The sequence below is a fragment of the Mobula birostris genome, chromosome 13 (assembly GCF_030028105.1).
Source record: "Mobula birostris isolate sMobBir1 chromosome 13, sMobBir1.hap1, whole genome shotgun sequence".
NCBI classification, from domain to species: Eukaryota; Metazoa; Chordata; class Chondrichthyes; order Myliobatiformes; family Myliobatidae; genus Mobula; species Mobula birostris.
The window spans coordinates 77660819-77685568 of NC_092382.1; the positions used below are offsets into that span (position 1 = coordinate 77660819).

Sequence of the window (24750 nt, forward strand, 5' to 3'; positions counted from 1 at the left end):
CATTTATCTGTAGGCCGTATGGCTTTCTCAGTGGGTTTGCATTTTGTTGAGCAGGGTTAGTAAGCTGTGATGAACGATAAACTTGAGTGTCCCTGAGCTGCGATATTTACAGAGTTTTAGACATGATGAAGTTACTCCGGCGTATTCGACACTTCGTGCAGCTCTGAACTCTACCCTAATTCATATTTTATTTCTTGAATGTACTTCATCGATTCAGCTGCTTTGCAATCGGGAAAACACAAATTATTTTAATGTCCTTTATGATACCAGATTTTTGACTGATTTTGAGTTCCGGAAGTGCTTTATCTCTTTAGGGCACGTTGACGCAGTTGTTTTTTTCATATATATAACTCTGACGTATTCTGTTTCCCTACGCTTTTTACCTGTCCCTAGAATTAAATGTGATAGTGTTCGGGTTCCGGCAGAACCTACATATATGCACCACTTTGTAAGCGTCAGGTGTTGAAATATGCTGAGCAATGTTGCAGATGACAGGTGATGAGACCACAAGAGAATGGGGACAGAATGGGGGACATGAGGATAGGAGACCAGCGATCTGAGCCAGTAAATCCAGACGGTATTGGGATCACATTGGCACTGAATCGCGTTCACTGCAAGGGGATTAGCAACAGGGAACAAGTTTTGTTACACTTGTGCGTATTTGTGAAGTCACCCGTGAGGAACTCTGAACAAATTCCTCCACAGTCTACAACCATTCATCCCCTCCCCGCCCCAGCTTAGTCTGGGAAGGATGCAGCAACAATAGAAGAGTCAGAAGAAAGAACATTATAGGCAGTAATCCCAACACCGGCTTCTATCCAGGGTTTATCACTTTCTCAGAGCACGTGGTCACTCTTTGCTCTGCTTCCATGAACATGCCCCATGATATTACTCAGTTACTACCATGTTTAACAGTGTAGATACTACACCCGGGACCTTTGCAACTCCACCCTCAAACATGTGAAGGCAATACTTGTCAGTATTCCAAAAGGTTATTTTTTTTCTCCGCTATGTTCAAATTCGTTTATTATTGTTTTCTGATTCGACGCCGAGGTGTCTACAAACGAAGGAGGTGTTGTACACGTGTTAAAGATTACAGCAGTTATATATCCACCACGCTGTAAGATTCACTGCTAATTCAATGGCTTTTCTGTAATATTTCGCTTCTAAGCCTAATGCAATGGCTTCTCTGTAATGTTCACTGCTGAGGTCACGGTTTCCCTGTAGCCGCAATGTTTGGATTATGGTTGAAGATAACAAGACTGTGGTATGCATGTTCGGCAATCAGAGATTGTTGCTCTGTCTTGTGAATCTGGGAGGATGTTTTTCGCGGTATTTTGTCGAGGAGAGATGAAGAGAGAAGACGCGTGTGGAGTGCGCTGGTAGACCACGGAACGGAATGGACTGGGTTCAGAGGGTCGGAAGGTCGACGACGCTCGGAGGAGATTGATGGTGGAAGAATGACTACTAAGTGTGCTCCAACGTGCAGTTTTGACTTTTCCCAGAATCGGGCTTTCTAAAATTATTTTTCTTCCTAACCCTATATTCAGATTAAGATTCACGAACTTCAAACATTTACTTGCATATGGTGTACTGTCTGATATTTTGTGTTGTGGGTTTGTAACTTGGCGGTACATTAAACAGCATCCACACAAACGTGATTACCCAGTATTGCGGGGCCCATGTCTGATTCCCCTAGACGAACACGAGCGTCTATCGGTGCCCCAGGTGTAGCGGGGCCATGACCTGTCCATACTACCAGGGAGGAGGAGAAGGTAACCGTGCGGACTCAGCCACAAGCTGAGTTGCCCGTAGTCGGGGGCGGATATTTCAGAGACTGGGTTCAATCATTTCTGATGAGTGAGGGGAAAGAGTGGTCGGATTTGGAAAGTTTAATTAGTCCCCGTCTTCCAGTGAAGTGTGGGGGCTCTGAGTTGGCATCAGCGCTCACCTCCCTGGCGAATAACTGGCCCAGTGCACAGGCACAGAGCCCTGCCGGAAGCTAAGAATGTTCTCTGGAATAATCCCTATCTCCGAGAGGGAAGAGGAGTGTGAGACGTGGGTGGAGCAGACCTCTCAGTTGTTAGATGAGTGCCAGTGCTCTGATGACGAAAAGATTGGTCGAAAGATTGAAGGTGTTGCCGGCTGATGTAGTGAGAGCCGTGAAAATTAACCAACCCTCTGCTCTCCTTGCTGAGTATCCAGACGCATTAGAGAGCGCTTTTGGTCCGACAGGGAGCCCAGTGAAGTTTGGGGGGGGGGGGGGTTAAAACATGCTTCAGGAGAATGGGGAGAAGCTCGAGAGGCAGTTGAATTGTTCGCGGCACCGGGGGGTGGGGGAGGGTCATTCAGGCGGCTGGGGTGGATAAGTAAAGGATGGACCAGATAGCCAAGGGCGCCGAGCCCCAGGACATGATTGCTTGGGGTCTCCTACAGTCCCGTTAAACGCGCCCCCTCCCTCATATGTTGAGCTGATCAGAGAGGTGCGGGAGGAGGAGAACACATCGGAGGCGTGGGTCGACTCCGTCAGCCGGTTGGTCGCAGAGATGCGTTTGAGTGTCAGCGGCTGAGACTTTGGACAGATGCATCAAGGCTGTGCTTCTCATCCGTCCCCGTTTACAGAGAGCTCTTCCTTTTCTTCTTTTAGAGTAATGTTTATAAATCATTGCAAGATCTTTAAGAATAGCGTGTTTTTTTTATACAAACATATGGCGTATTCCATAATTCTGGATGTGCCGAACTGCAACGGGTTAACAACAGCTATTTCTGACTGCAATTAATCTGATTTGTGATGTGCATTAATTCTCTTTGTTGTTGTTCACAGCCAGGTTGAATCAAAACAAACCTGAACATTTATTCGTAACATTCTTCACAATACGTTTAAGTGTTTATATATGTGAAATGTGTGCTGATATGCATACATGATATTTCAACAGTTATATTACCTTTGTCATTACCAATATGCGAGATCAGAACAAGATGCTGCTGTATAAACCTGTAATTGATGCAAACTCGATATCATTAGATTCCCCCGTGAGTTCCATTATCTGCACCACTGAATACAAGCTGCAGTTCCTTTTATACTTTCGGTTCTTTATCCACTTCTCCACTGAACAATGTCCAAATTATTTTTGTCCAGATAAACCAAATAAAAGAGATGTAAGTCTCCCCTTTCCTCTGCTGGCCTGCAGGTCACTCATGATTATGGCTAGTCCACCTACTTAGCCAACTACTCTCCCTCCATCCCACCGATCAGGATCAGTGTAGATGTGGGAGTAAGTGGAGGATGGTCCTATGAGCAGATGCGGTATATCACAGGTCCTGGTTACGCGACCATTTAGGTCAGACAGGCAATCTTTGAAGAGTGCTGATTATCCGTGGAGTCCTCGACCACGGGGACGATTTTTTTTTTTTTTTTTTTGCCGTTTTTCTCATTCACAATAACGATCAAAATGAGATTGTATTTGAGATTGTGGAAGAGATTCTGGGGAGGGTACGACAAGTTACCCCTGGGGTCTACTGTCCTAGCGGGCAAGTTGGCTCGAGTTTTTCTGATCAGTTTATCTTAATTTGGCATGGGGCAGGGAACCGGCGTGGTAGTCCTGAAGATGCGGCAGTTGTTTGAGAAACAGAGGCAATGTGTAACGAGACCGCAAGAACGGAAAGGCTGACGATGCAGCAAAATTGCTGTCAAGAAGATGAGCTGCAACTTAAAAAGGCGGGCGAAATTGAAATGGACTGAATGTGTTATATTTGAATGCGCGTCGTTTACTGGATATTGTAGAAGAAGTTCTAGCAGAGCCACATACGGGCATACGTGTGTACGCTGTGGAAAGAACAACTAATGTGAGTGATACACGTTGTAGCAAACGTCCAGGAAAGAATGTGGACGGGGCGGTGTTGCTGTGTTGGTTAAAAATGAAACCATATCATTGGAAAGAGGTCGTAAGCCGTTGCATCATTGTGGACAGAGCTAACGAACTGTAAGGGTAAAACACCTTGATGTGATTTTCAGAGAGACCACACAGACAAGAGTAGGGATGTGGAATACGAATTCCAACGGGAGATAGAACTCCATGCCTTAAGGGTAATATAACAATCATCATGAGGGATTTAAATATTCAGCAAGACTGGGAAATTCATGTTGGTGCTGGATTCCAACAGTGAGAATGTCTAGAATGCCTACGTGATGTTTTTTTTTTGTCATAAGGAGGTAGCTAGGAACGGACCCAAGTGCAAGACACTTGAAGTACTAGGGACAGGACTAGGATACAGGGTGAGGGCAAGGTCATGGACACGAAAACCGGGAACCGGGAAAAGGACTAGACAAGAGAGCTAGTAGCCCGGGCTTGGACTCCGAGCCAGAGAGTGGACGACGACCCAGTACCTGGGTCTTGCCTGTGGCTCGGACCCCAGAACTAGGCAAGGACGAGGCTGGAGTCTTCAGGCTTGAGGCTAGAGACTAGAGGCGAGGCTTCACAGGAGGCAGGAGGCGGGAGTCTTCAGGCTTGAAGCTAGAGGCTAGACGGGAGGCTTGGCAGGAGGCAGGAGGCGGGAGTCTTCAGGCTTGAGGCTAGAGGCTAGAGGCTTGAGCCGAGGATTGGCAGGAGGCAGGAGGCTGGAGTCCTCAGGCTTGAGGCTAGAGACTAGAGGCGAGGCTTGGCAGGAGGCAGGAGGCTGGAGTCCTCAGTCTTGAGGACTAACTCCATGCCTAAAGGGTAATTAATATAACAATCGTCATGAGGGATTTAAATATTTTGCAAGACTGGGAAAATTATGTTGTTGCTGGATTCCAACAGTGAGAATGTCTAGAATGCCTACGTGATGGCTTTTTATTTTTTTTTTTTTTTGTCATAAGGAGGTGGCATTTATGCTGTGATGCTGTTTCGAGGATGATAGCAGATGGAACAGTTTGTGGTCATGGTGACTCGGGTCTCCAAAGATCCATCGGACGCTTTTTACACACCTGTCTTAGTAAATGTCCTGAAGAGTCGGAAGATCATATCTACAGACGCATCGGGATGTCAGAGTCCTGCGATTGGGCGAAGTACAGTTCGCATAGCAGGCAGTGACGCAGCCAGTCAGGATGTTCTCCATTGTGTCCCTGTAGAAAGTTCTTAGAATTTGGGAGCCCATCCTAAACTTCTTCAGAGGTCTCAGGTGATAGAGGTGCTGTTGTGCCACACAGCCGGTATGTACAGACCACGTGAGATCCGCGGTGATGTTTAAGACGAGGAACTTAAAGCTCTAACAGCAGGAATTCTGCAGATTCTGGAAATTCAAGCAACACACATCAAAGTTGCTGGTGAACGCAGTAGGCCAGGCAGCATCTCTAGGAAGAGGTGCAGTCGACGTTTCCGGCCGAGACCCTTCGTCAGGACTAACTGAAGGAAGAGTGAGTAAGGGATTTGAAAGTTGGAGGGGGAGAAGGAGGTCCAAAATGATAGGAGAAGACAGGAGGGGGAGGGATAGAGCCAAGAGCTGGACAGGTGATAGGCAAAAGGGGATACGAGAGGACCATGGGACAGGAGGTCCGGGAAGAAAAACAAGGGGGGGGGGAACCCAGAGGATGGGCAAGAGGTATATTCAGAGGGACAGAGGGAGAAAAAGGAGAGTGAGAGAAAGAATGTGTGCATAAAAATAAGTAACAGATGGGGTACGAGGGGGAGTTGGGGCCTTAGCGGAAGTTAGAGAAATCGATGTTCATGCCATCAGGTTGGAGGCTACCCAGACGGAATATAAGGTATTGTTCCTCCAACCTGAGTGTGGCTTCATCTTTACAGTAGAGGAGGCCGTGGATAGACATGTCAGAATGGGAATGGGATGTGGAATTAAAATGTGTGGCCACTGGGAGATCCTGCTTTCCCTGGTGGACAGAGCGTTGATGTTCAGCAAAGCGGTCTCCCAGTCTGCGTCGGGTCTCGCCAATATACAAAAGGCCACATTGGGAGCACCGGACGCAGTATATCACCCCAGTCGACTCACAGGTGAAGTGTTGCCTCACATGGAAGGACTGTCTGGGGCCCTGAATGGTGGTAAGGGAGGAAGTGTAAGGGCATGTGTAGCACTTATTCCGCTTACACGGATAAGTGCCAGGAGGGAGATCAGTGGGGAGGGATGGGAGGGACGAATGGACAAGGGAGTTGCGTAGGGAGCGATCCCTGCGGAATGCAGAGAGAGGGGGGGAGGGAAAGATGTGCTTAGTGGTAGGATCCCGTTGGAGGTGGCGGAAGTTACAGAGAATAATATGTTGGACCCGGAGACTGGTGGGGTGGTAGGTGAGGACCAGGGGAACCCTATTCCTAGTAGGGTGGCGGGAGGATGGAGTGAGAGCAGATGTACGTGAAATGGTGAAGATGCATTTAAGAGCATAGTTGATAGTGGAGGAAGGGAAGCCCCTTTCTTTAAAAAAGGAAGACATCTCCCTCGTCCTAGAATGAAAAGCCTCATCCTGAGAGCAGATGCGGCGGAGACGGAGGAATTGCGAGAAGGGGATGGCGTTTTTGCAAGAGACAGGGTGAGAAGAGGAATAGTCCAGATAGCTGTGAGAGTCAGTAGGCTTACAGTAGACATCAGTGGATAAGCTGTCTCCAGAGACAGAGACAGAAAGATCTAGAAAGGGGAGGGAGGTGTCGGAAATGGACCAGTTAAACTTGAGGGCAGGGTGAAAGTTGGAGGCAAAGTAAATAAAGTTAACGAGCTCAGCATGCGTGCAGGAAGCAGCGCCAATGCAGTCGTCGATGTAGCGAAGGAAAAGTGGGGGACAGATACCAGAATAGGCACGGAACATAGATTGTTCCACAAACCCAACAAAAAGGCAGGCATAGCTAGGACCCATACGGGTGCCCATAGCTACACCTTTAGTTTGGAGAAAGTGGGGGGAGCCAAAGGAGAAATTATTAAGAGTAAGGACTAATTCCGCTAGACGGAATCCAAAAAGAAGCGTAGAGCATTGAGAACTTCCTGATGGGGGATGGAAGTATATAAGGACTGGACATCCATGGTCAGGAAGGTCTCAAAGCTCTACGCTTCTTTTTGGATTTCAGACCTAATCAGTTCCCCTCTACCACCACTCTGCTCCGACTGCATTGACAGCTTCACTTTCTTCCACAGTCATCAGACTATTGAGCTTTATAGTTCACTCACTAACATCCATCTGTAAAGCAGCGTTGCGAGATATAATTGAACTGTGTTCAGTTTCTGTTGACGTTGTCATGATCAACTCGCACTCAATGTTTTCAGATTCAATACGGTCTATTAACGTTTCCTCCCCGCTTCACTACATGTAAAAATAATGAGTCTTCCAAGCGTTCTCATTCATCCCAGCAAACCTCCTTCCCAAATTCTTGCTGAGACGCGTCTCACGAGTCTTCGATCTGTAATTATTTTGCTTCACTTCCCAAAGAAGCTGCCTAACCTGCGAAACTGTAACAAGCTCGCGTTCATTTCCGATTAGCAGGATGATATGTGTGTTTGTGCGTAAATAACTTTGCCTTCAAATCAGGGATTCATTCCGTTCCCAAACACAACAGTAGTCAGGGTGGCCGAGTGGTCTAAGGCGCCAGACTCAAGGTATGAAAATCCTTCCGACAAACGCGAGTGTTCTGGTCTCCAGCTGGGGTCGTGGGTTCGAATCCCACTCCTGACATCTTTTGTTGTTAAACATTCAATCCAGGTGATGTTCTTTCTGCAACAAAACGTAGGTTCTTAGTGTGGATTAGGAAAACGGTAGAATAGATTGTGGCTTTTGACCCTGCTCATCACAGTACAACAGATCATCGCACACCGATTTCTGGGTGAGCGATTTATTCAGAAACAATTCCATGGAGAAGGATCTCGGCCCGTAACGTCGACTGTGTACTCTTTTCTACTCATCTAATCAATATAGAATAGTGTTTAAAGTGAAATCATTGGCTGTCGGAATATTCAATGGATGGGGACGTGAGTGTAAACTGTTCTTGCACCTCTCGGTGCGAGTCCGGAGGCTCTTTTACCTTCTACCTAATGGCAGCAGCGTAAAAAGAAAAATTCCTGGTTGGTGAGAACCTCTGGCGGTGGATGCAGTTTTCCGATGACAGCGTTATGCAGATGTGCTGAATGTTTTGTAGTGCTTTACCCGTGACGGACTGGGTCAATCCGCTAAACTTTTGAAGATTTTCCTTCAAATGTATTGCTATTTCCGTACGAAGTCGTGATGCAGGCAGGCAATCTACTCTCTACTACACATCTGCAGAAGTTCATCAAGGTTTTTGAGGCCATGGTGAATCCCCGCAGTTCCCTAAGAACATAGAGGACATAGTAATACCTACCAATTTAAAATTACTTCCTCCAACGAAAACTGGCTCAAGGACCTGTGGTTTTCCCTCTCCTCAAGACAACAATCTGTCCTTGGTCTTGCCGACATTGAGTGATAGGGTGTTGTCACATCTTCTTCAAAACAATCCCCTCTTATTTGAAATGTATGCCCTATGATATAAGACATGTCACCTCTGGGATGGAGAGAGCTTCTGTGTGCTCTACCTTCATCTATGCCTCCCAAAATCTGAGAGACGTCTATCAGATTCACACTCAGCCTTGCTGCTCCAGAGAAAAAAACAACCAAAGTTTGTAGAAACTCTCGTCATCGCAAAAAAACGTCTAAATCAGGTATCATCTTGTTAAATCTCTTCTGTACACTCTCCAAAGCCTCGTCATCCTTTTGGTGACAGATGGCCTAAACTGTGTGCATTACCAGTTTCAGTGCTGTGCTGCTATGAGCTTTAAATTCTCACATGCTGGAAAACCTGAGAAAAGGCATCACGTCCATTTTCATTTCAAATTCCACGATATAGTGTGTGTTGTGTGTGTATACTCTCTTACCAAAGTAGTCATTCACTCTATTATGTAAAACACAGCTGTTCATGTGGGTTTGAAGAGAGTTGTCAGGGTGGCCGAGTGGTCTAAGGCGCCAGACTTAAGCCGAGAAAGTCGTTTAATAATAGACGCGAGTGTTCTGGTCTCCACCTGGAGACGTGGGTTCGAATCCCACTCCTGACAACTGTTGTCTTTTACACTTGGTGTTTTGATAATGTAATCACTAATTTTATTGCAACGATCAAAGCATGGGTTGGGAGGATGAGAAAAACGCAAGAAAGATAAAGGTTTTGTTTTAGTCACAGCAGAGAGCAGTACAACGGGTCACATCACATCGGATTTAGGCTGCCGAGTTTGAAGAGAAAGAGCAATCTGTGAAGAGTGTCTGTGTCACCTTCTCAACCATGGCTGTCGGGTAGGCAGAACTACATCAGTGCCATTCAGACACGTTGTCGGTCGCTATACTGAAAAGGCATTTTACATCGTCGTTCTTACCTGTACATCTGCCGCCGAGCTCAGCATCGTGCGTTTAACACCACTCTGGACTTGGGAGTATCGGATTCATCATTCTGGACTGGATTATATTCTCTTTCAGTGGTTTAATAGGCCACTCTTCCTTTTTTTTGCAAAGCATATGTTTTAAGACATACAGCGCGGAAAATAGCCTTCGGCCCAACTGGTTCAAAGTTAAAAGGAGAAAGTACATTTTGCAACACAGCAGATCTATATACATATATCACCATATACAAAAATGAAATTCACTTTCCCGCGGGCATCCAACAAACACAATGAAATCATTGACGGACCGTGGTAACAGGACGGTCAAAACACACAATGTGTATAACACAACAAACTGTGCAAACTCAAGCGAAATAATAATGATAGTAGCAACATTGATTGTTGTTTTACGCAATAATCCAGGGCGACTACGAAGCCCACTAGAATTTCTTTAGATATAAACTCCTTCTCAAAACAACCAGATGAATAACACATTGACGAAGGATCGAATATGAACGATTTGAAATTATTCACATAAAGCTGCAACGTTTAATACAGATAGCAAAAATGATTTCAAAAGTTATAAACATAAAATCTGGACAAGATAAGCATATCAGATTAAACAAAAAGGAAATTGCAATTGAGGTAGCACAATATAAACTAGTACAGCAGGATGCAATGCAATTGATGGATGGATACTTTTACTTTATATCTTTATGATTTGGATGTTGGAATTGATGATCTTACGGGCAGGTTTGCGGACTAGATGAAGACAGGTGGAGATGCAGGATATCTGCAGGACGTAGAGAAGCTACAGAAGAACTTGGACAGATTAGGAGAATGGGCAAAAAAGTGGCACATAGAACACACTGAAAGGATGGGCTAGCATTGGAGACATAGCAAAGGTAGTTTAGAGAATAATTCAGGATGGAAAGACTGATAGCTGGAGTATTTGATGGCTCTGGTCCTCTACGCACGACAATTCAGAAGATTGAGTGTTTCTCTACTCACGGTGATCGGGAAGATTGAGTGTTTACCCTACTGATGTCCCTATTTGACCCTTCCTGACTACTGGAGGTTGTCTCCCTATGTCTATCACTCGTGTCTTCCGGCGGCTTGGGTCCACCTGGTCCAGGAATAAACCTAGCTTCTTGCAATTTCAGCAGATGCTGAAACCCATCTTCAAACTCCGCTCTAAGCAACCAGCGAGACTTTTCTCAGAAAGGCGTGTTCTCCGTTGCTCTAATAGTGTGGCAGCTACTATTGGAGAAATCAAAATCAGATCCCTCAGTAGAAAATGTTTCTTCGCCTTCCAACGTTTCCTCAGTTAATCCCCTTTTCTATTCCTCGAGCATTCCGGCAAATGCAGGGATTCCTGTTACTCTACCTGCATCCAGTACAAAAGATAATAGGTTCAGACTGGGTGTACCTCACAGTTCCTCCTATCCGTTCATCATCCTACTTAGCAGGAGCTGGCACCTTCTCAAAAGCAGCTCTGTACACAGTGTGAATGGACAAGGGGTCCAAAAACTTCTTTCAATTTCTCTCCTCGCGTGCTCTCAGGAGCATTATCACATCGGCAGTATTTGTTCCTACAAGAATAGAAGCTCCATCCTTCTCAATCGGATCAGGGTAGAGCAAGACTAGTGTGTCAATAATCTCAGTTACTCCAACATCTGCTCCGTAAACTCCAGCTTCAACAAGACGTAACCATTGTATGGATACTCATCAGTACTAAGCCCCGGAATCTCAGGGCACTCAGTGACGTCAATGGTAAGTGCGCCCGATACCGGTCGGAACAGGATCTACAAAGCAAAGTAATTTGAGAACCTGCATCCACTGTGGCTCCAGCATAAACACCTTCAGTCCGTAGAGATACACCAGAGTATAGTCTCACTAGCCCTTCAGGAAGAGTGTTTTGTACTTTAGTACTGTTTCCTTTGATACTCTAATCCTCTCCATGACGTCAGCCTGTTCCTTTACTGGGTCCCTCCGCAGCTTGATCTCTTTTCGTCGCTGTTTGATTAACCGCTGAATTGTTTTCTGAAGGTTTTCCTGTCCTTCACACCCCCGCTTCTCCACATTTGCACAGAAAATGTCGGTCACTTCCCTGGTATAGGGGTCCTGCTCAGTAACATCGCACCCGTGTGTCGGGCTTCCTATCGGCCCTTTGTGTAGCAGCAAACGATATCATCCGAATTACCGCGGCCCACAGATTTTTCACGATATCCTGCAACACCCGCGGTTGTGTGAGATTTGGGGCGCTTTAGCAACAGTGGCTACTACCGAGGACTTTGCCCTGATCACGAAGGCCTCCCGTTCCTCCATCATGTTTTCCTCCTCGCTAACTTCTCGGAAGAATTCGGTACAAATATGTAGGATTCCGCAATATTCATATCATTCGAATACCTACAGCAATCACGTCATGTTGCACACTACCCCCTGTATCAGACGCTCCTGTGCCCGTCATAGCCCCCTTTTTCCATCTTATTTTTCTTTCTTTACCCGTGGAATCCCTTTCTCTCCGCCACCTTAAACAACAACAGTAAAGCTGCGTTCCCCGTTACAACAGAACCTCCTGTGTTCCAGCCAGGGATGTCACATTCAGTCCATCTATAAACGTCCAAATCCTCACTTCCCTACATGTGAACACAGCGATTCTTCCCAGCGTTGTCATTCACCATTACAACCTCCCTCCCAAATTTCTGCTGATACGCGTCTAACGAGTTCTGATCTGTAATTTTAACACTGCTTCTCTTTCCACATATGCTGCCTAACCTGAGAAAACTGTAACAAGCTCGTTTTCATTTCTGATTCCCAAGATGTGTTTGTGTGTAAATAACTCTGTTCTCAACTCAGGCACTCAATCTGTTCTCAAACACAACCATTTGTTTTGGATGTGAAGTGGGTGACGCAAAGTTGTCAGGGTGGCCGAGCGGTCTAAGGCGCCAGACTCAGGGAATGAAAGTCCTTCTTACAAGCACGAGTGTTCTGGTCTCCATCTGGGGGCGTGGGTTCGAATCCCACTCCTGACATCTTTTGTCCTTAAACATTCAATCGAGGGATGTTATTACTGCGAAGAGAACGTGGGTTGTTTGTGTGGATTAGAAAAACGGTAGAAAGACGAGATTGTGATTTCATCACGGCACATCACAGCACAACCGATCATCGTACATCCAATCCTGGGTGCCGGATTTCCTCAGAAACAATTCCCTGGTGGAGGATCTCAGACCGAAATGTCGACTGTTTACTCTTCTCCGCAGATGCTGCCTGGCCTTTTGAGTTCCCCCAGACAGACTCGGCTAATAATGTATACACAAGTATTTAAAGTGAAATCATTGGTTGTCGGATCATTCAATGGATAGGCACGTGTTTGTAAATTATCACCTTTTGATCAAAAGCCTGGTAGTTGATGAGTAGTGACTGTCCTTGAACGTGGTCGGGTTAGTGAGTCCTGAGGCTCGTGTGCCTTCTACCTTCTACCTGACGGCAGCAGCGACAATAGAGCAGGGCCGGTGGGTGAGGATCTCTGATGATGGATGCTGCTTTCCGATGACAGCGGTTTACGTAGATTAGCTAAATGTTTGACAGGGCTTTACCCGTGATGGACAGAGCCGAATCCATTAACGTTTCTTGAAGATGTTTCTTCAAAACCCTTGCTGTTTCTGTACCAGGTCGTGATGCAGACAGACAATATACTCTCCACTTCACACTTATAGAAGTTCGTCAAAGTTGTTGATGTCATGCCGAATATTCGCATTCAGAATCAAGTTTATTGTCATTGGCATGTGCCGCGAAATTTGTTAACTTACTAACAGCAGTTCAATGTAACACATAATCTAGCAGAGAGAGAAAAATAATAATACATAAAATAAAACATAATAATAAATAAACAAATAAATGATTTACGTATATTGAATAGATTTTTTTTTAATTGCAAAAACAGAAACACTGTATGTCAAAAAAATGAAGTGGTGTTCAAAGTTTCAATGTCCATTTAGGAATCGAATGACAGAGGGGAAGAAGCTGTTCCTGAATCGCTGAGTGTGTGCCTTCAGGCTTCTGTATCTCCTACCTGATGACAACAGTGAGAAAAGGACATGCCCTGGGTGCTAGAGGTCCTTTATGATGGACGCTGCCTTTCTGAGACACCGCTCCCTAATGATGTCCTGGGGCATATGTAGGCTGGTGCCCAAGATGGAGCTGACAAGATTTATAATCCTCAGCAGCTACTTTCGGTCTCGTACAGTAGTGCCTCCATACCAGACAGTGATGCAGCCTGTCAGAACGCTCTCCACGGTACAACTACAGACGTGTTTGAGTGTATTTGTTGACATGCCAAATCTCTTCGAACTCCTAATAAGGTATAGCCACTGTCTTGCCTTCTTTATAGCTGCATCGATACTGTACGTTGGGACCAGGTTAAGAAAGTAGAAGAAATAGCAATACCCACCTCTAACAAGAACTGGCTCATGGACCTCTGGTTTTCTCTCTGCTGAAGTCCACAATCTGTTCCTTGGTCTTGCCGACTTTGAGTGATAGGGTGTTGTCATCCCCTCTTCGTTGAAATGCATGCCTTATGGTATAAGACCCTCGGATTGAGATAACTTCTGCGTGCTCTACATTTATCTATGCTTTTCATAAACCAATAAACATCCATCAGATTCTCCCTCACCACCGATTCTCCAGGGAATGCAACCTCAGTTTGTTCAACCTCTCGTTATCTCACAAACCGTCTAATTCGGGTAACAGCTTGGTAAACCATATCTGCACACGTCATCCTTTCTATGACGGATGACCGGAACTGTATCCATTACCTGTTTCAGTGCTGAGCTGCTGTATGTTTTAATTTCGCACACGTTTGGTAAACTGAGCAAATACAACATATCCATTTAATTTCAAATCACAGGATAATGTCTGTGTTTTGTATGTATACTCTCTCACAGGAGCGTATACATTCCATTCTGAAACACAGCTGTTTATGTCCGATGTGAAGAGAGTACTTCAGTGCTGTTAGTGTGGCCGAGTGGCCCAAGGTGCCAGACTTGAGGCGAGACAGTCGCTTCACAGCAAACCCGAGTGTTCTGGTCTCCACATGGAGCCGTGAGTTCGAATCCCACTCCTGACAACTACTGTGCTTTACACGTGCTGTTTTGAAAATTCAATCACGGTAATTTTATTGCAGCGATCAAAACATGCTCTGTTTGGGTGGATGGGAAAGACAGAAGAATGATAAATATATTGTGTTTTTTTTACACAGCAGAGAGCGGTACAACGGGTGAGATTACTTGAGATTCGGGGTGCACAGTTTGATGAGAAAGATGCCTCGCTGAAGCGTCGCTATCAATTTCTCCGATGCAACCACAGGTTGGACTGAATGATATCGGTGCCGTTCAGACAAATTGCCGGTCGCTACATTGCAAGGGAATTTTATATCGTCGTTCTGAAATATACATTGGCAGCGGAGCTCAATACTGTGCGTTTGACAAATTTTTGGACATGGGAATTCCGCGTTGCTCATTCAGGACTGCATTATATTCACTTTGTGTGGTTTAATACGGCCAGTATCCCTCTTTTTACAATGCAGATGTTTTAAGACGTTGTCATAGAGTCGTCCAACATGGAAAGTAGCCTCGGCCAAAGTTCAAAGTTCAAAGCAGAAAGTAAACTTGTCATCACGGCACACATACATATATCATCAGGTACAAGAATGAGATTAAATTCCTCTCGGAAATCAATAAAAGCAATTAAGGAACGTGCCATCAGATCAGTCAAAACTTCAATGTGTATAAGGCAAGAAACTGCTGAGTCAAACAAAATAATAATAATGATAACATCAATATTAATTGTAACTTCATGCAGTAAACTAGGGCTGCTAACGAATCCGACAGTTTGTTTACATTTAAACCCTGTCTCAGAGACTACCAAGCGAATTACAAAAAGTCCAGAAAGATTTTAAACGCTCGTTACTGAGCTCTGCGGCCGATGAATATTTCAGAACGACGATCTAAAATTCCCTTGCAATATAGCGACCGACAGCTTGTCTGAATAGCACTCATGTCGTTCTTTCCAAATAATAGTCACGTCTGAGAAATTGACACCGACAGTCTTCATCGAGGCCTCTTTCTCATCGAACACTGCACCCTGATTCCTGTACGATGTGACTAGTTGTACTGCTCTCTGCCGTGACAAAATCACAATATTTATCTTGACAGAGGATCGAACATGGACGCTTGGAAAGTATTCACGTCTTTATCAGTAGAGCTGAAAAAAATAATGTAGGTAGTAAAGCTATTTTCTAAAGTTATAAAAATAAAATTTGAAAGTTAAGCATATTACATTAAAGTAAAGAAAGTTGCAATTGAGTTAGAGCAATATAAGATAGCAGGTCAAACATGCTGGCAGAATAAAGCGTTAATGGAAGGATTCTTGGCAGTGTGGAAGATCAGAGGGATCTTGAGGTCCGAGTCCATAGGACACTGAAACCTGCTGCGCAGGTTGACTCTGTGGTTAAGATGGCATATCTTGCATTGGACGTCATGAACCATAGGATTGAGTTTAGGTGCCGAGAGGTAATGTTACAGCTATATAGGAACCTGGTCAGAACCCACTTGGAGTTCTGATCACCTCATTACAGGCCAGCTGGTGGCGCAATGGGATCAGCGCCGGTCTCTGCAGCGAAGGCTCCCGAGTTCGAATTGTAGTCGGTCCACCGCCGAGGCCGCTTTCCATCCGTGCCGGGTTGAGCGTCGAGCTCCTGACACCACGCGCCAGACAAGGATGGCTGATTTTCTGGTGCGACACGCTAAAAAAAACTCATTACACGAAGGATGTAGAAACTATAGAAAGGGTGTAGAGGAGCTTTACAAGCAGGTTGCCTGGAGAAGGGAGCATTCCCTATGAGAATAGGTTGAGTGAACTGGGCCTTTTCTCCTACTAAGGATGAGAGGTGACCTCGTAGAGGTGTATAAGACGATGGGAGGCATTGATAGTGTGGATAGTCAGAGCTTTTTCCCATGGCCGAAATGGCTAACACGAGAGGGCATAGTTTTAAGCTGCTTAGAACTAGGTACAGAAGGGATTTCAGGGGGAAGTTTTTTTTTTACGCAGAAAGTGGTGAGTGCATGGAATGGGCTGCCTGCTTCGGTGGTGGAGGCGGATGCAACAGAGTATTTTAAGTGACTCTTGGATAAGTAATGGAGTTTAGCAAAATAGAGGGCTATGGGCAACGCTAGGTAATTTCTAAATAAGTCCATATTCGGAACAGCATTGTAGGTCGAAGGGCCAATATTGTGATGTAGGTTTTCTATGTTCTATGTTCTACATGTTAATGTCTTGCATGTTGGAAATAATGATTTTATGGACCTTTGTGGACTAGACAAAGATAGGTGGAGGAATTAGAAAGGCTAGTAAAGAATGTTTACAGATAGAACACACTGTCAGGAAATGTATGGTCCTGCAGTTTGGTAAAAGAAGTAACATCGTAGATTATTTTCTAAACATAGAGACAATTAGAATATTTGACGTGCAAAGGGACTGAAAACATTTCGTACAACAGTCCCTGAAGATTAATTTGCAGGTTTCGAAGTTGGTGAAAAGTGCGATTGAAATATTGGAAAACATTTCGAGAGGAATGGAATATAGATATAGGAATGCATTGTTGATGCTTTAAGATGCACTGATGAGGCCTTGCTCTGAGTATTGAAGCCCCTTGTCTCAGAAAGCATGCCCTAATATTGGAAAGGATTCAAAGGTGGTTTACAAAGTGATTCCAGGATTGAAAGGTTTGTCATTAGAGGAGCATGTGACGGTTGTGGGCCTCTACTCACGGGAATTCGGACGATTGAATTATTACCGAATCAACCATCCCCTCTGACCCTTTCTGATTACTAGACGGTGTCTCCCTCTAGAGACTGAACTGAACTGAGCTCCCTTCAGTTTCAGCAGGTGCGGATAAGCATCTTGAAATTCCGTTGAAAACATCCGGAGAGACCGCTCTCCAAAAGGGGTGCCCTCGGTTGCTCTAATAGTGTAGTGAGATCTCTTTGAGAAATCAAAATCACCAGCCACTAGAAAGGATATCTTCGCGTTCCAATATTTTCTCAGTTAATCCCTGTGTCCATTCCTCTAACATTTCAGCAAATGTAGAGTTTCCTGACACTCCAGCTACTGCCAGAACGTATCCTGACAGGTTTAGAATGAGTGTACCTCAGAGTTCCCTCTTTCCGCTCATCGTCTATTTAGCAGGAACTTTCACCTTCTCAAAAGCAGCTCTGAACACAGGGTGAATGGACAAGGTGTTTCTAAAGCTCTCTCTGTTCCTCTGTTTGCATGCTTCCTGGAGCCTTCTCACAACGGCAGTATTTTTCCCACGAGAATCGATGTTCCATCCTTTTCAATCCGATCCGTGTAGAGCAACAATTGCGTGTCAATAGTCTCAGATACTCCAAAATCTGCTTTCGTAAACTCCAGATTCAACGACAAGTAACTATCATATGGGTACTCATCCATAATAAGCCCCGGAATCAGAAGGGGACTGACTGGCGTCGACGGTAAGTGCGTCGGATATTGGTTGTAAAAGGGTGTATTAAGTAAAATAATTTAAGAATCTGTGTCAGGTATGGCTCTAGCAGAAATACCTTTATTCCGTAGAGATACATCAGAGCATGATCCCACAATCCCTTCAGGAATAATGTTTTGTAGTTTAATACTTCCCTTGATAGTACCGTATCCTACAAGAACACTCCCAGCCTACAATAACTTTTTGTCTCCGCAGATATACCTCTGTATTTATCAGCCAGTGATGTAATAGCCAAACTGAGCTCAGAATTTATATCAACCGCTGAATGAATCATTAGACCATTCACATCAGACAACTTTTTCCACTCTGTGAAAGAATTTAAGTCTCTTTGGATATGTAGAGGTTAACCTAATCGCTTGTGAATGCTCTTAAAATTTAGCTAAGGTCCTTGCAAGTCTTATAATTTAGCTAATGTCCTTGCAGGAAAGATGTTATGGCTCTGCATTTACATAATACTGTTGTTTTTTTGAAATCTAGTTCTAAGTTCAAAGTCACGTAGTTTTTTAAGTGCTTTTAGTTACGTATCTGTGTCTATATAATGAAGCTTGTCTGAGAGCTAAGCAGAGCCCCTAAGCATCGCTTTTAGGTACAGAGGCTCTCCATGATATCATGTAATAAAGTCTAGTAAGAAATTTGAAAATGGGCGGGAGAGGGGGAGATCCAAAAAGATAGGAGAAGACACGAGGGGGAGGGATGGAGCCAAGAGCTGGACAGGGGATTGGTAAAGGGATATGAGAGGGTCATGGGACAGGAGGCCCAGGGAGAAAGGAAAGGGGGAGGGTGAAGCCCATGGGCGAAGGGTATAGTGAGAGGGACAGAGGGAGAAAAAGGAGAGGGAGAAAAAGAATACACACACACACACACACACACACACACACACACACACACACGTGTGTGTGTATGTGTGTGTGTGTGTGTGTGTGTGTTTTTCTCTCTCTCCTTTTTCTCCCTCGCTCTCCTGTCTTCTCCTATCATTTTGGATCTCCCCCTTCCCCTACCACGAGGTTGCGCTCCAGCTCACGGACTAAATTCAACGGCGCCTTTAAGATTTCTCACCCTGTCTCTCTCGTCCGTTTTCATCACCTCAGATTACAAGTTAATTGAAAGTAACTGAACAACGTGCCGATACACTTATAGACAACAGGACGCGTTACAAGCCGGAGTTACTTGTGAGATGATACCAGTTGTAGAGTAATGAATCACGGCCAGTCGTCACACCGAATCCACACTAACACCAGACACACCATCACACTGATATCTCACTGATGATCATGTTCCAATCTGACCCGTCGGATCGCAACCAGACAAAGACATGAAAGGCCAGTTATACGACCGATTGTGAAGGAATATTATATTGGGAACAACAACCTTCAGGCAAGTAGATCAAATCAAGGTCGCAGTGGAGGGATCGCATTGCAGCTAGAGGGATCTGACCATTGGAATCGGAATCTCAGCACGTCAGTAGAATCGGGGGAAGTGTTCTCTCTTTCACAGAGGCTTGGTGAACACAGGACATGTGAGAATTATTTTATAATTCTGTCCTGAAATACTGGAGCTTCATGTTGGGAGAGAGGGATAGAGATATCAGCATCTCGATACCATTTCTGGCCATTGAGGCCACGATTAATATCTCTTTTGTTTGCGTGGGCCTGAAACAACTCGCCGTAGTAAGTAAACATTGAGCTTAATCGACAGCACAGCGAACCAAGGCGAGGTGCAATTACAGCGTTTCTGAGGCATGGCGTCAGGAAAGGTCGGGTTCGTTGTTTCACTGTTTGGTTAATTGAATTGAGAAGACAGGAATGTGTTGGGCTTGTGATGCCTTGATTCAACAAAGAAACCGCCTGTTCAGGCACGTTCAACAAAGGGAAGTGAGGCTACGCGTGTTGAGCGAGAGAAGCAAACACGGAGAATGTTTGCAGCCCCGCGGGCACATGCCTTTTAGTGAATAAGGTCAAAGGTGCATCGCTTCGAAGTTAAATGCAAGTAATAAACAGGGTGCTCAGCTTGAAAAACGCGCAGTGACCTGGGCGTTGCAAGCATTAAAATCACAAGTGCTCTAGGTGAGGCTCGAACTCACAGCCTCGGCATTTCTCCGCCGTGTACTGCCATATAAGTACCGCGCGCTAACCGATTGCGCCACTAGAGCCCAGCGCTGCAAACACTTGGTTGTAAATATCTGGAAAGGAAAACTGGAAGAAATTCCAATATCATGGAGCAAACAGCACATAAATATACGTGAAAAGGCCGTTCGGCCCACAATGTATTGCCGTGACATCTAAACAGCAAATCAAAGATACTCAAACTCTAATCCCTCCTTCCTACCTTGTCCATATCCCTCGATCTTCCTGACATCCATGAGGATATCGAGTAATCAAAAGTGCGCATCAAATGCCACCTATAAATTTGCTGATGATGCAAACATTGTAGGTAGAATCTCAGATGGAGAAGAGAGGGCCTACAGGACTGAGATATGCCAACTAGTGGAGTGGTGTCGCAGCAACAACCTGGCACTGAACACCAACAAGACGAAAGAGCTGAGTGTGGACTTCAGGAAGGGTAAGACGAAGGAACACATTCAAATCCTCATAGAGGGATCAGAAGTGGAGACAGTGAGCAGTTTCAGGTTCCTGGGTGTCAAGATCTCTGAGGACTTATCCTGGTCACCACATATCGATGCAGTTCTAAAGAAGGCAAGAAAACGTCTGTACTTCATCGGGAGTTTGAAGAGATTCGGTATGTCAACCAATGCACTGAAAAGCTTCCATAGATGTACATTGGGAAGCATTCTGACAGGCTGCATCGCTGTCTGGTACGGGGAGTGGGGCTACTGCACACAACCGAAAGAATCTGCAGAGGTTTGTAAAATTTGTTCCTCTCCATCGTGGATACTAGCCTACGAAGTACCTAGGACATCTTCCAGGAGAAGTACCTCAGAAAGCTTAAGGACCTCCAGTACCCAGGACATGCCCTCTTCCCGCTGTTACCATCAGACAGGAGGCACAGAAGCCTGAACGCACACACTCAGCGATTCAGTAACAGGTTCTTCCGCTCCGCCATCCGATTTCTAAATGGACATTGAAATCATAAACACTACATCAATTTTCAAATATATATTATTTCCGATTTTTACACGATTTTCAATCTATTCGAAATACGTATACTATCATTGATTTACTTATTTATTATTATTTATTTTCTTCTTCGATATTATGTATTACTTTGAAATGCTGCTGCTACATTACAAAATTTCATGACACATGCCGGCGATAATAAACCCGATTCTTTATTTGAATTCTGATTCTGCTCTCTTTAAAGCCTCTAATGTTTTTGTTTCTACCACCGTACCGGGAAGTGCACTCCAGGTATCCACCACTCTGATCAAAAAAGCTTGACCTTGACATCTCCCCAGAATCTACCTCCTCCCATCCTCAATGCATGGCATCTGGTATTAGTTACTTCAACCCTGGGAAACCGACACACCCTGTCTACTCTAACTCTTCACCTCATAATCTTCTAAACCTCTATTAGATCTCCTCTCAGCTCCCGGTGCTCCAGAGAAAACAATCCATGTTAATCCAACCTTCCATACACACACATACCCTTTAAACCCGGCCGCATCCAGGTAAACCTCCTCTTCAACCTCTTCAAAGCCTGAACTTCCTTCCTACAGTAGGGTGACGAGAATTGTATGCAATACTCCAGAAATAGCCTAATCAGAGTTTTATAAATCTGCAACATAACCCCTTCGCTTTTGAACTTAAGGCTTCGACTAATAACAGCAAGTTTGATCTTATAAAAGCAAGGTTGATCGATGAAACTCCTTATCGATCTTCGCTTTCAGCTCAAGCGGGTATAACTTGAGATTAAAAGGTACATTTATTATCAAATTATACAAATCTTTTTCTAATTCAGATGGAAATGAAAGCAAGAGGGAAACAAAAGGCAGCAGGATGATCAACGCACATATCCCCCACTGCAGACGGAGATTAAAGTCCTGATATCAGTGGATTCAGCATTAATCGGGAACTCGGGATCAACCGCGTGGACAAGTATTCCGTCCATTGAGGTGCCCAGCTCAGTGATTTTATTGTTGCAATGTTTCTCGTTGTGAACAATGAAAGTGCAGTAGCCTCGGCCGGCAAATGTCCAATTAAATTGTCGCGTCATTGCATTACGTCAGAATGGAACAAAGAAGGTCAACACATTACGGGACATACTCTGAAACCTATACTTCCACTAAACTTATGTACATCGTGTTAGATGGAGCTGATGTGGGAGAAATGGTTACCATACTGAACATAGTCTCTGTCACTGAGCCTGGCGCTGTTGTGCAGGAGAGAAGGAGGCAGAAGAGAAATGCGGTAGTCGTAGGGGTTTCCATAGTCAGGGGAACGGACAGGAGATTCTGTGAGCCTGACAGAGATACCCACATGGTGTGTTGCCTCCCAGGTGCCAGGGTACGGGATGTCTCGGATCGGGTCCTGAATATTCTAAAGGGAGAGGGTGAGCAGCCAGTTGTCTTGGTACATGTTGGTGCCAATGACATAGATAGGACAAAGGAGGAGGTCCTGAAGAGAGATTTCCAGGAGTTAGGAAGGAAGCTGGGAAGCAGGACCTCCAGGGTAGTAATTTCGGGATTGCTACCTGTGCCACGTGCTAGCGAGGGCAAAAATAGTCGGATCAGGAAGATGAATGCGTGGCTGAGAGGCTGGTGCAGGGGGCAGGGCTTCAGGTTCTTGGATAATTCGGATCTCTTCTGGGGGAAGTATGACCTGTTCAAAAAGGACAGGTTACACCTGAACCCGAAAGGGACCAATATCCTGGCGGGAAAGTTTAGTAGAGCTGTTAGGGAGGGTTTAATCTAATTTTGCAGGGGGATGGGTACCGGAATGATAGAGCGGAGGAAGGGGAAAACAGAAATAAATCTAAGATAGTGAGCAGTAAAGATGTCAGGAAAGACAGGCAGGTGATGGGACAAATTTGTAGCCATTGGGATGAGTTGCAGTGCAATAAAGTTGCAGTGAAATCAAAGCAAAAATTACCAAATACTGGTCTTAAGGTGTTGTACTTAAATGCACGCAGCATAAGGAATAAGGTGGATGATCTTGTCGTACAGCTACAGATTGGCAGGTATGATATTGTGACCATCACTAAGACCTGGCTGAAGGATGCATGTCTCTGGGAGCTGAACGTCCAAGGATACACGGTGTATCGGAAGGATAGGAAGGTAGGCAGAGGGGGAGACGTGGCTTTATTGGTAAGAAATGATATTAAATCATTAGAAGGAGGCGATATAGGATCGGAAGGTGCAGAATCTTTATGGGTTGAGCTAAGAAATAGCAGGGGTAAAAGGACCCTGATGGCAGTTATTTATAGACCTCCAAATAGCTGCAGGGATGTGGACTACAAATTACAACTGGAAATTGAAAAGGCTTGTCAGAAGGGCAGTGTTATGATAATTATGGGGGATTTTAAAATGCGAGTAGATTGGGAAAATCAGGTCAGCATTGGATCTCAAGAGAGAGAATTTGTAAAATGTCTGCAAGATGGCTTTTTAGAACAGCTTGTTGTTGAGCCTACTAGGGGATCGGCTGTACTGGATTGGGTATTGTGTAATGAACCGGAGGTGATTAGAGAGATTGAGGTGAAGGAACCCTTAGGAGACAGTGATCATAACATGATTGAGTTCACTGTGAAATTAGAAAAGGAGAAGCCGAAATCTGATGTGTCGGTATTTCAGTGGAATAAAGGAAATTACAGTGGCATGAGAGAGGAACGGGTCAAAGTTGACTGGAAAGGGACACTGGTGGGAAGGACAGCAGAGCAGCAGTGTCTGGAGTTTATGCAACAAATGAGGAATGTGCAAGACAGGTATATTCCAAAAAAGAAGAAATTTTCGAGTGGAAAAAGGATGCAACCGTGGTTGACAAGAGAAGTCAAAGCCCAAGTTAAAGCAAAGGAGAGGGCATACAAGGAAGCAAAAATTAGTGGGAAGACAGAGGATTGGGAAGTTTTTAAAACCTTACCAAAGGAAACCAAGAAGGTCATAAAGAAAGAAAAGATTAACTATGAAAGGAAGCTAACAAATAATATCAAAGAGGATACTAAAAGCTTTTTCAAGTATATAAAGAGTAAAAGACAGGTGAGAGTAGATATAGGACAGATCGAAAATGATGCTGGAGAAATTGTAATGGGAAATAAGGAGATGGCAGAGGAACTGAACGAGTATTTTGCATCAGTCTTCACTGAGGAAGACATCAGTAGTATACCGGACACTCAAGGGTGGCAGGGAAGAGAAGTGTGCGCAGACATAATTACAACAGAGAAAGTACTCAGGAAGCTGAATAGTCTAAAGGTAGATAAATCTCCTGGACCAGATGGAATGCACCCTTGTGTTCTGAAGGAAGTAGCTGTGGTGATTGCGGAAACATTAGCGATGATCTTTCAAAAGTCGATAGATTCTGGCATGGTTGCGGAAGACTGGAAGATTGCAAATGTCACTCCGCTATTTAAGAAGTGGGCAAGGAAGCAAAAAGGAAATTATACACCTGTTAGCTTGACATCGGTGGTTGGGAAGTTGTTGGAGTCGATTGTCAAGGATGAGGTTACAGAGTACCTGGAGGCATATGACAAGATAGGCAGAACTCAGCATGGATTCCTTAAAGGAAAATCCTGCCTGACAAACCTATTACAATTTTTTGAGGAAATTACCAGTAGGCTAGACAAGGAAGATGCAATGGATGTTGTATATTTGGATTTTCAGAAGGTCTTTGACAAGGTGCCACACATGAGGCTACTTTACAAGATAAGAGCCC

At 44.7% G+C, this 24750-nt stretch overlaps 4 non-coding genes across 4 annotated transcripts; 3 read left to right on the forward strand and 1 right to left on the reverse strand.

The window, feature by feature from the left end:
• The first annotated feature begins 7534 nt into the window (after window positions 1-7534).
• Window positions 7535-7648, forward strand: trnal-caa (transfer RNA leucine (anticodon CAA)). Its single transcript has 2 exons — window positions 7535-7572; window positions 7603-7648. It is a non-coding gene; the product is annotated as a tRNA-Leu (tRNA).
• Window positions 7649-8920: 1272 nt separating this feature from the next.
• trnal-uaa (transfer RNA leucine (anticodon UAA)) lies at window positions 8921-9036 on the forward strand. Its single transcript has 2 exons — window positions 8921-8958; window positions 8991-9036. It is a non-coding gene; the product is annotated as a tRNA-Leu (tRNA).
• Window positions 9037-12272: 3236 nt separating this feature from the next.
• trnal-cag (transfer RNA leucine (anticodon CAG)) lies at window positions 12273-12386 on the forward strand. Its single transcript has 2 exons — window positions 12273-12310; window positions 12352-12386. It is a non-coding gene; the product is annotated as a tRNA-Leu (tRNA).
• A 7601-nt stretch (window positions 12387-19987) lies between these two features.
• On the reverse strand, window positions 19988-20081 carry trnai-uau (transfer RNA isoleucine (anticodon UAU)). The gene is made up of 2 exons: window positions 20044-20081; window positions 19988-20023 (listed from the first exon to the last, which is right to left on the reverse strand). It is a non-coding gene; the product is annotated as a tRNA-Ile (tRNA).
• Window positions 20082-24750: the final 4669 nt, after the last annotated feature.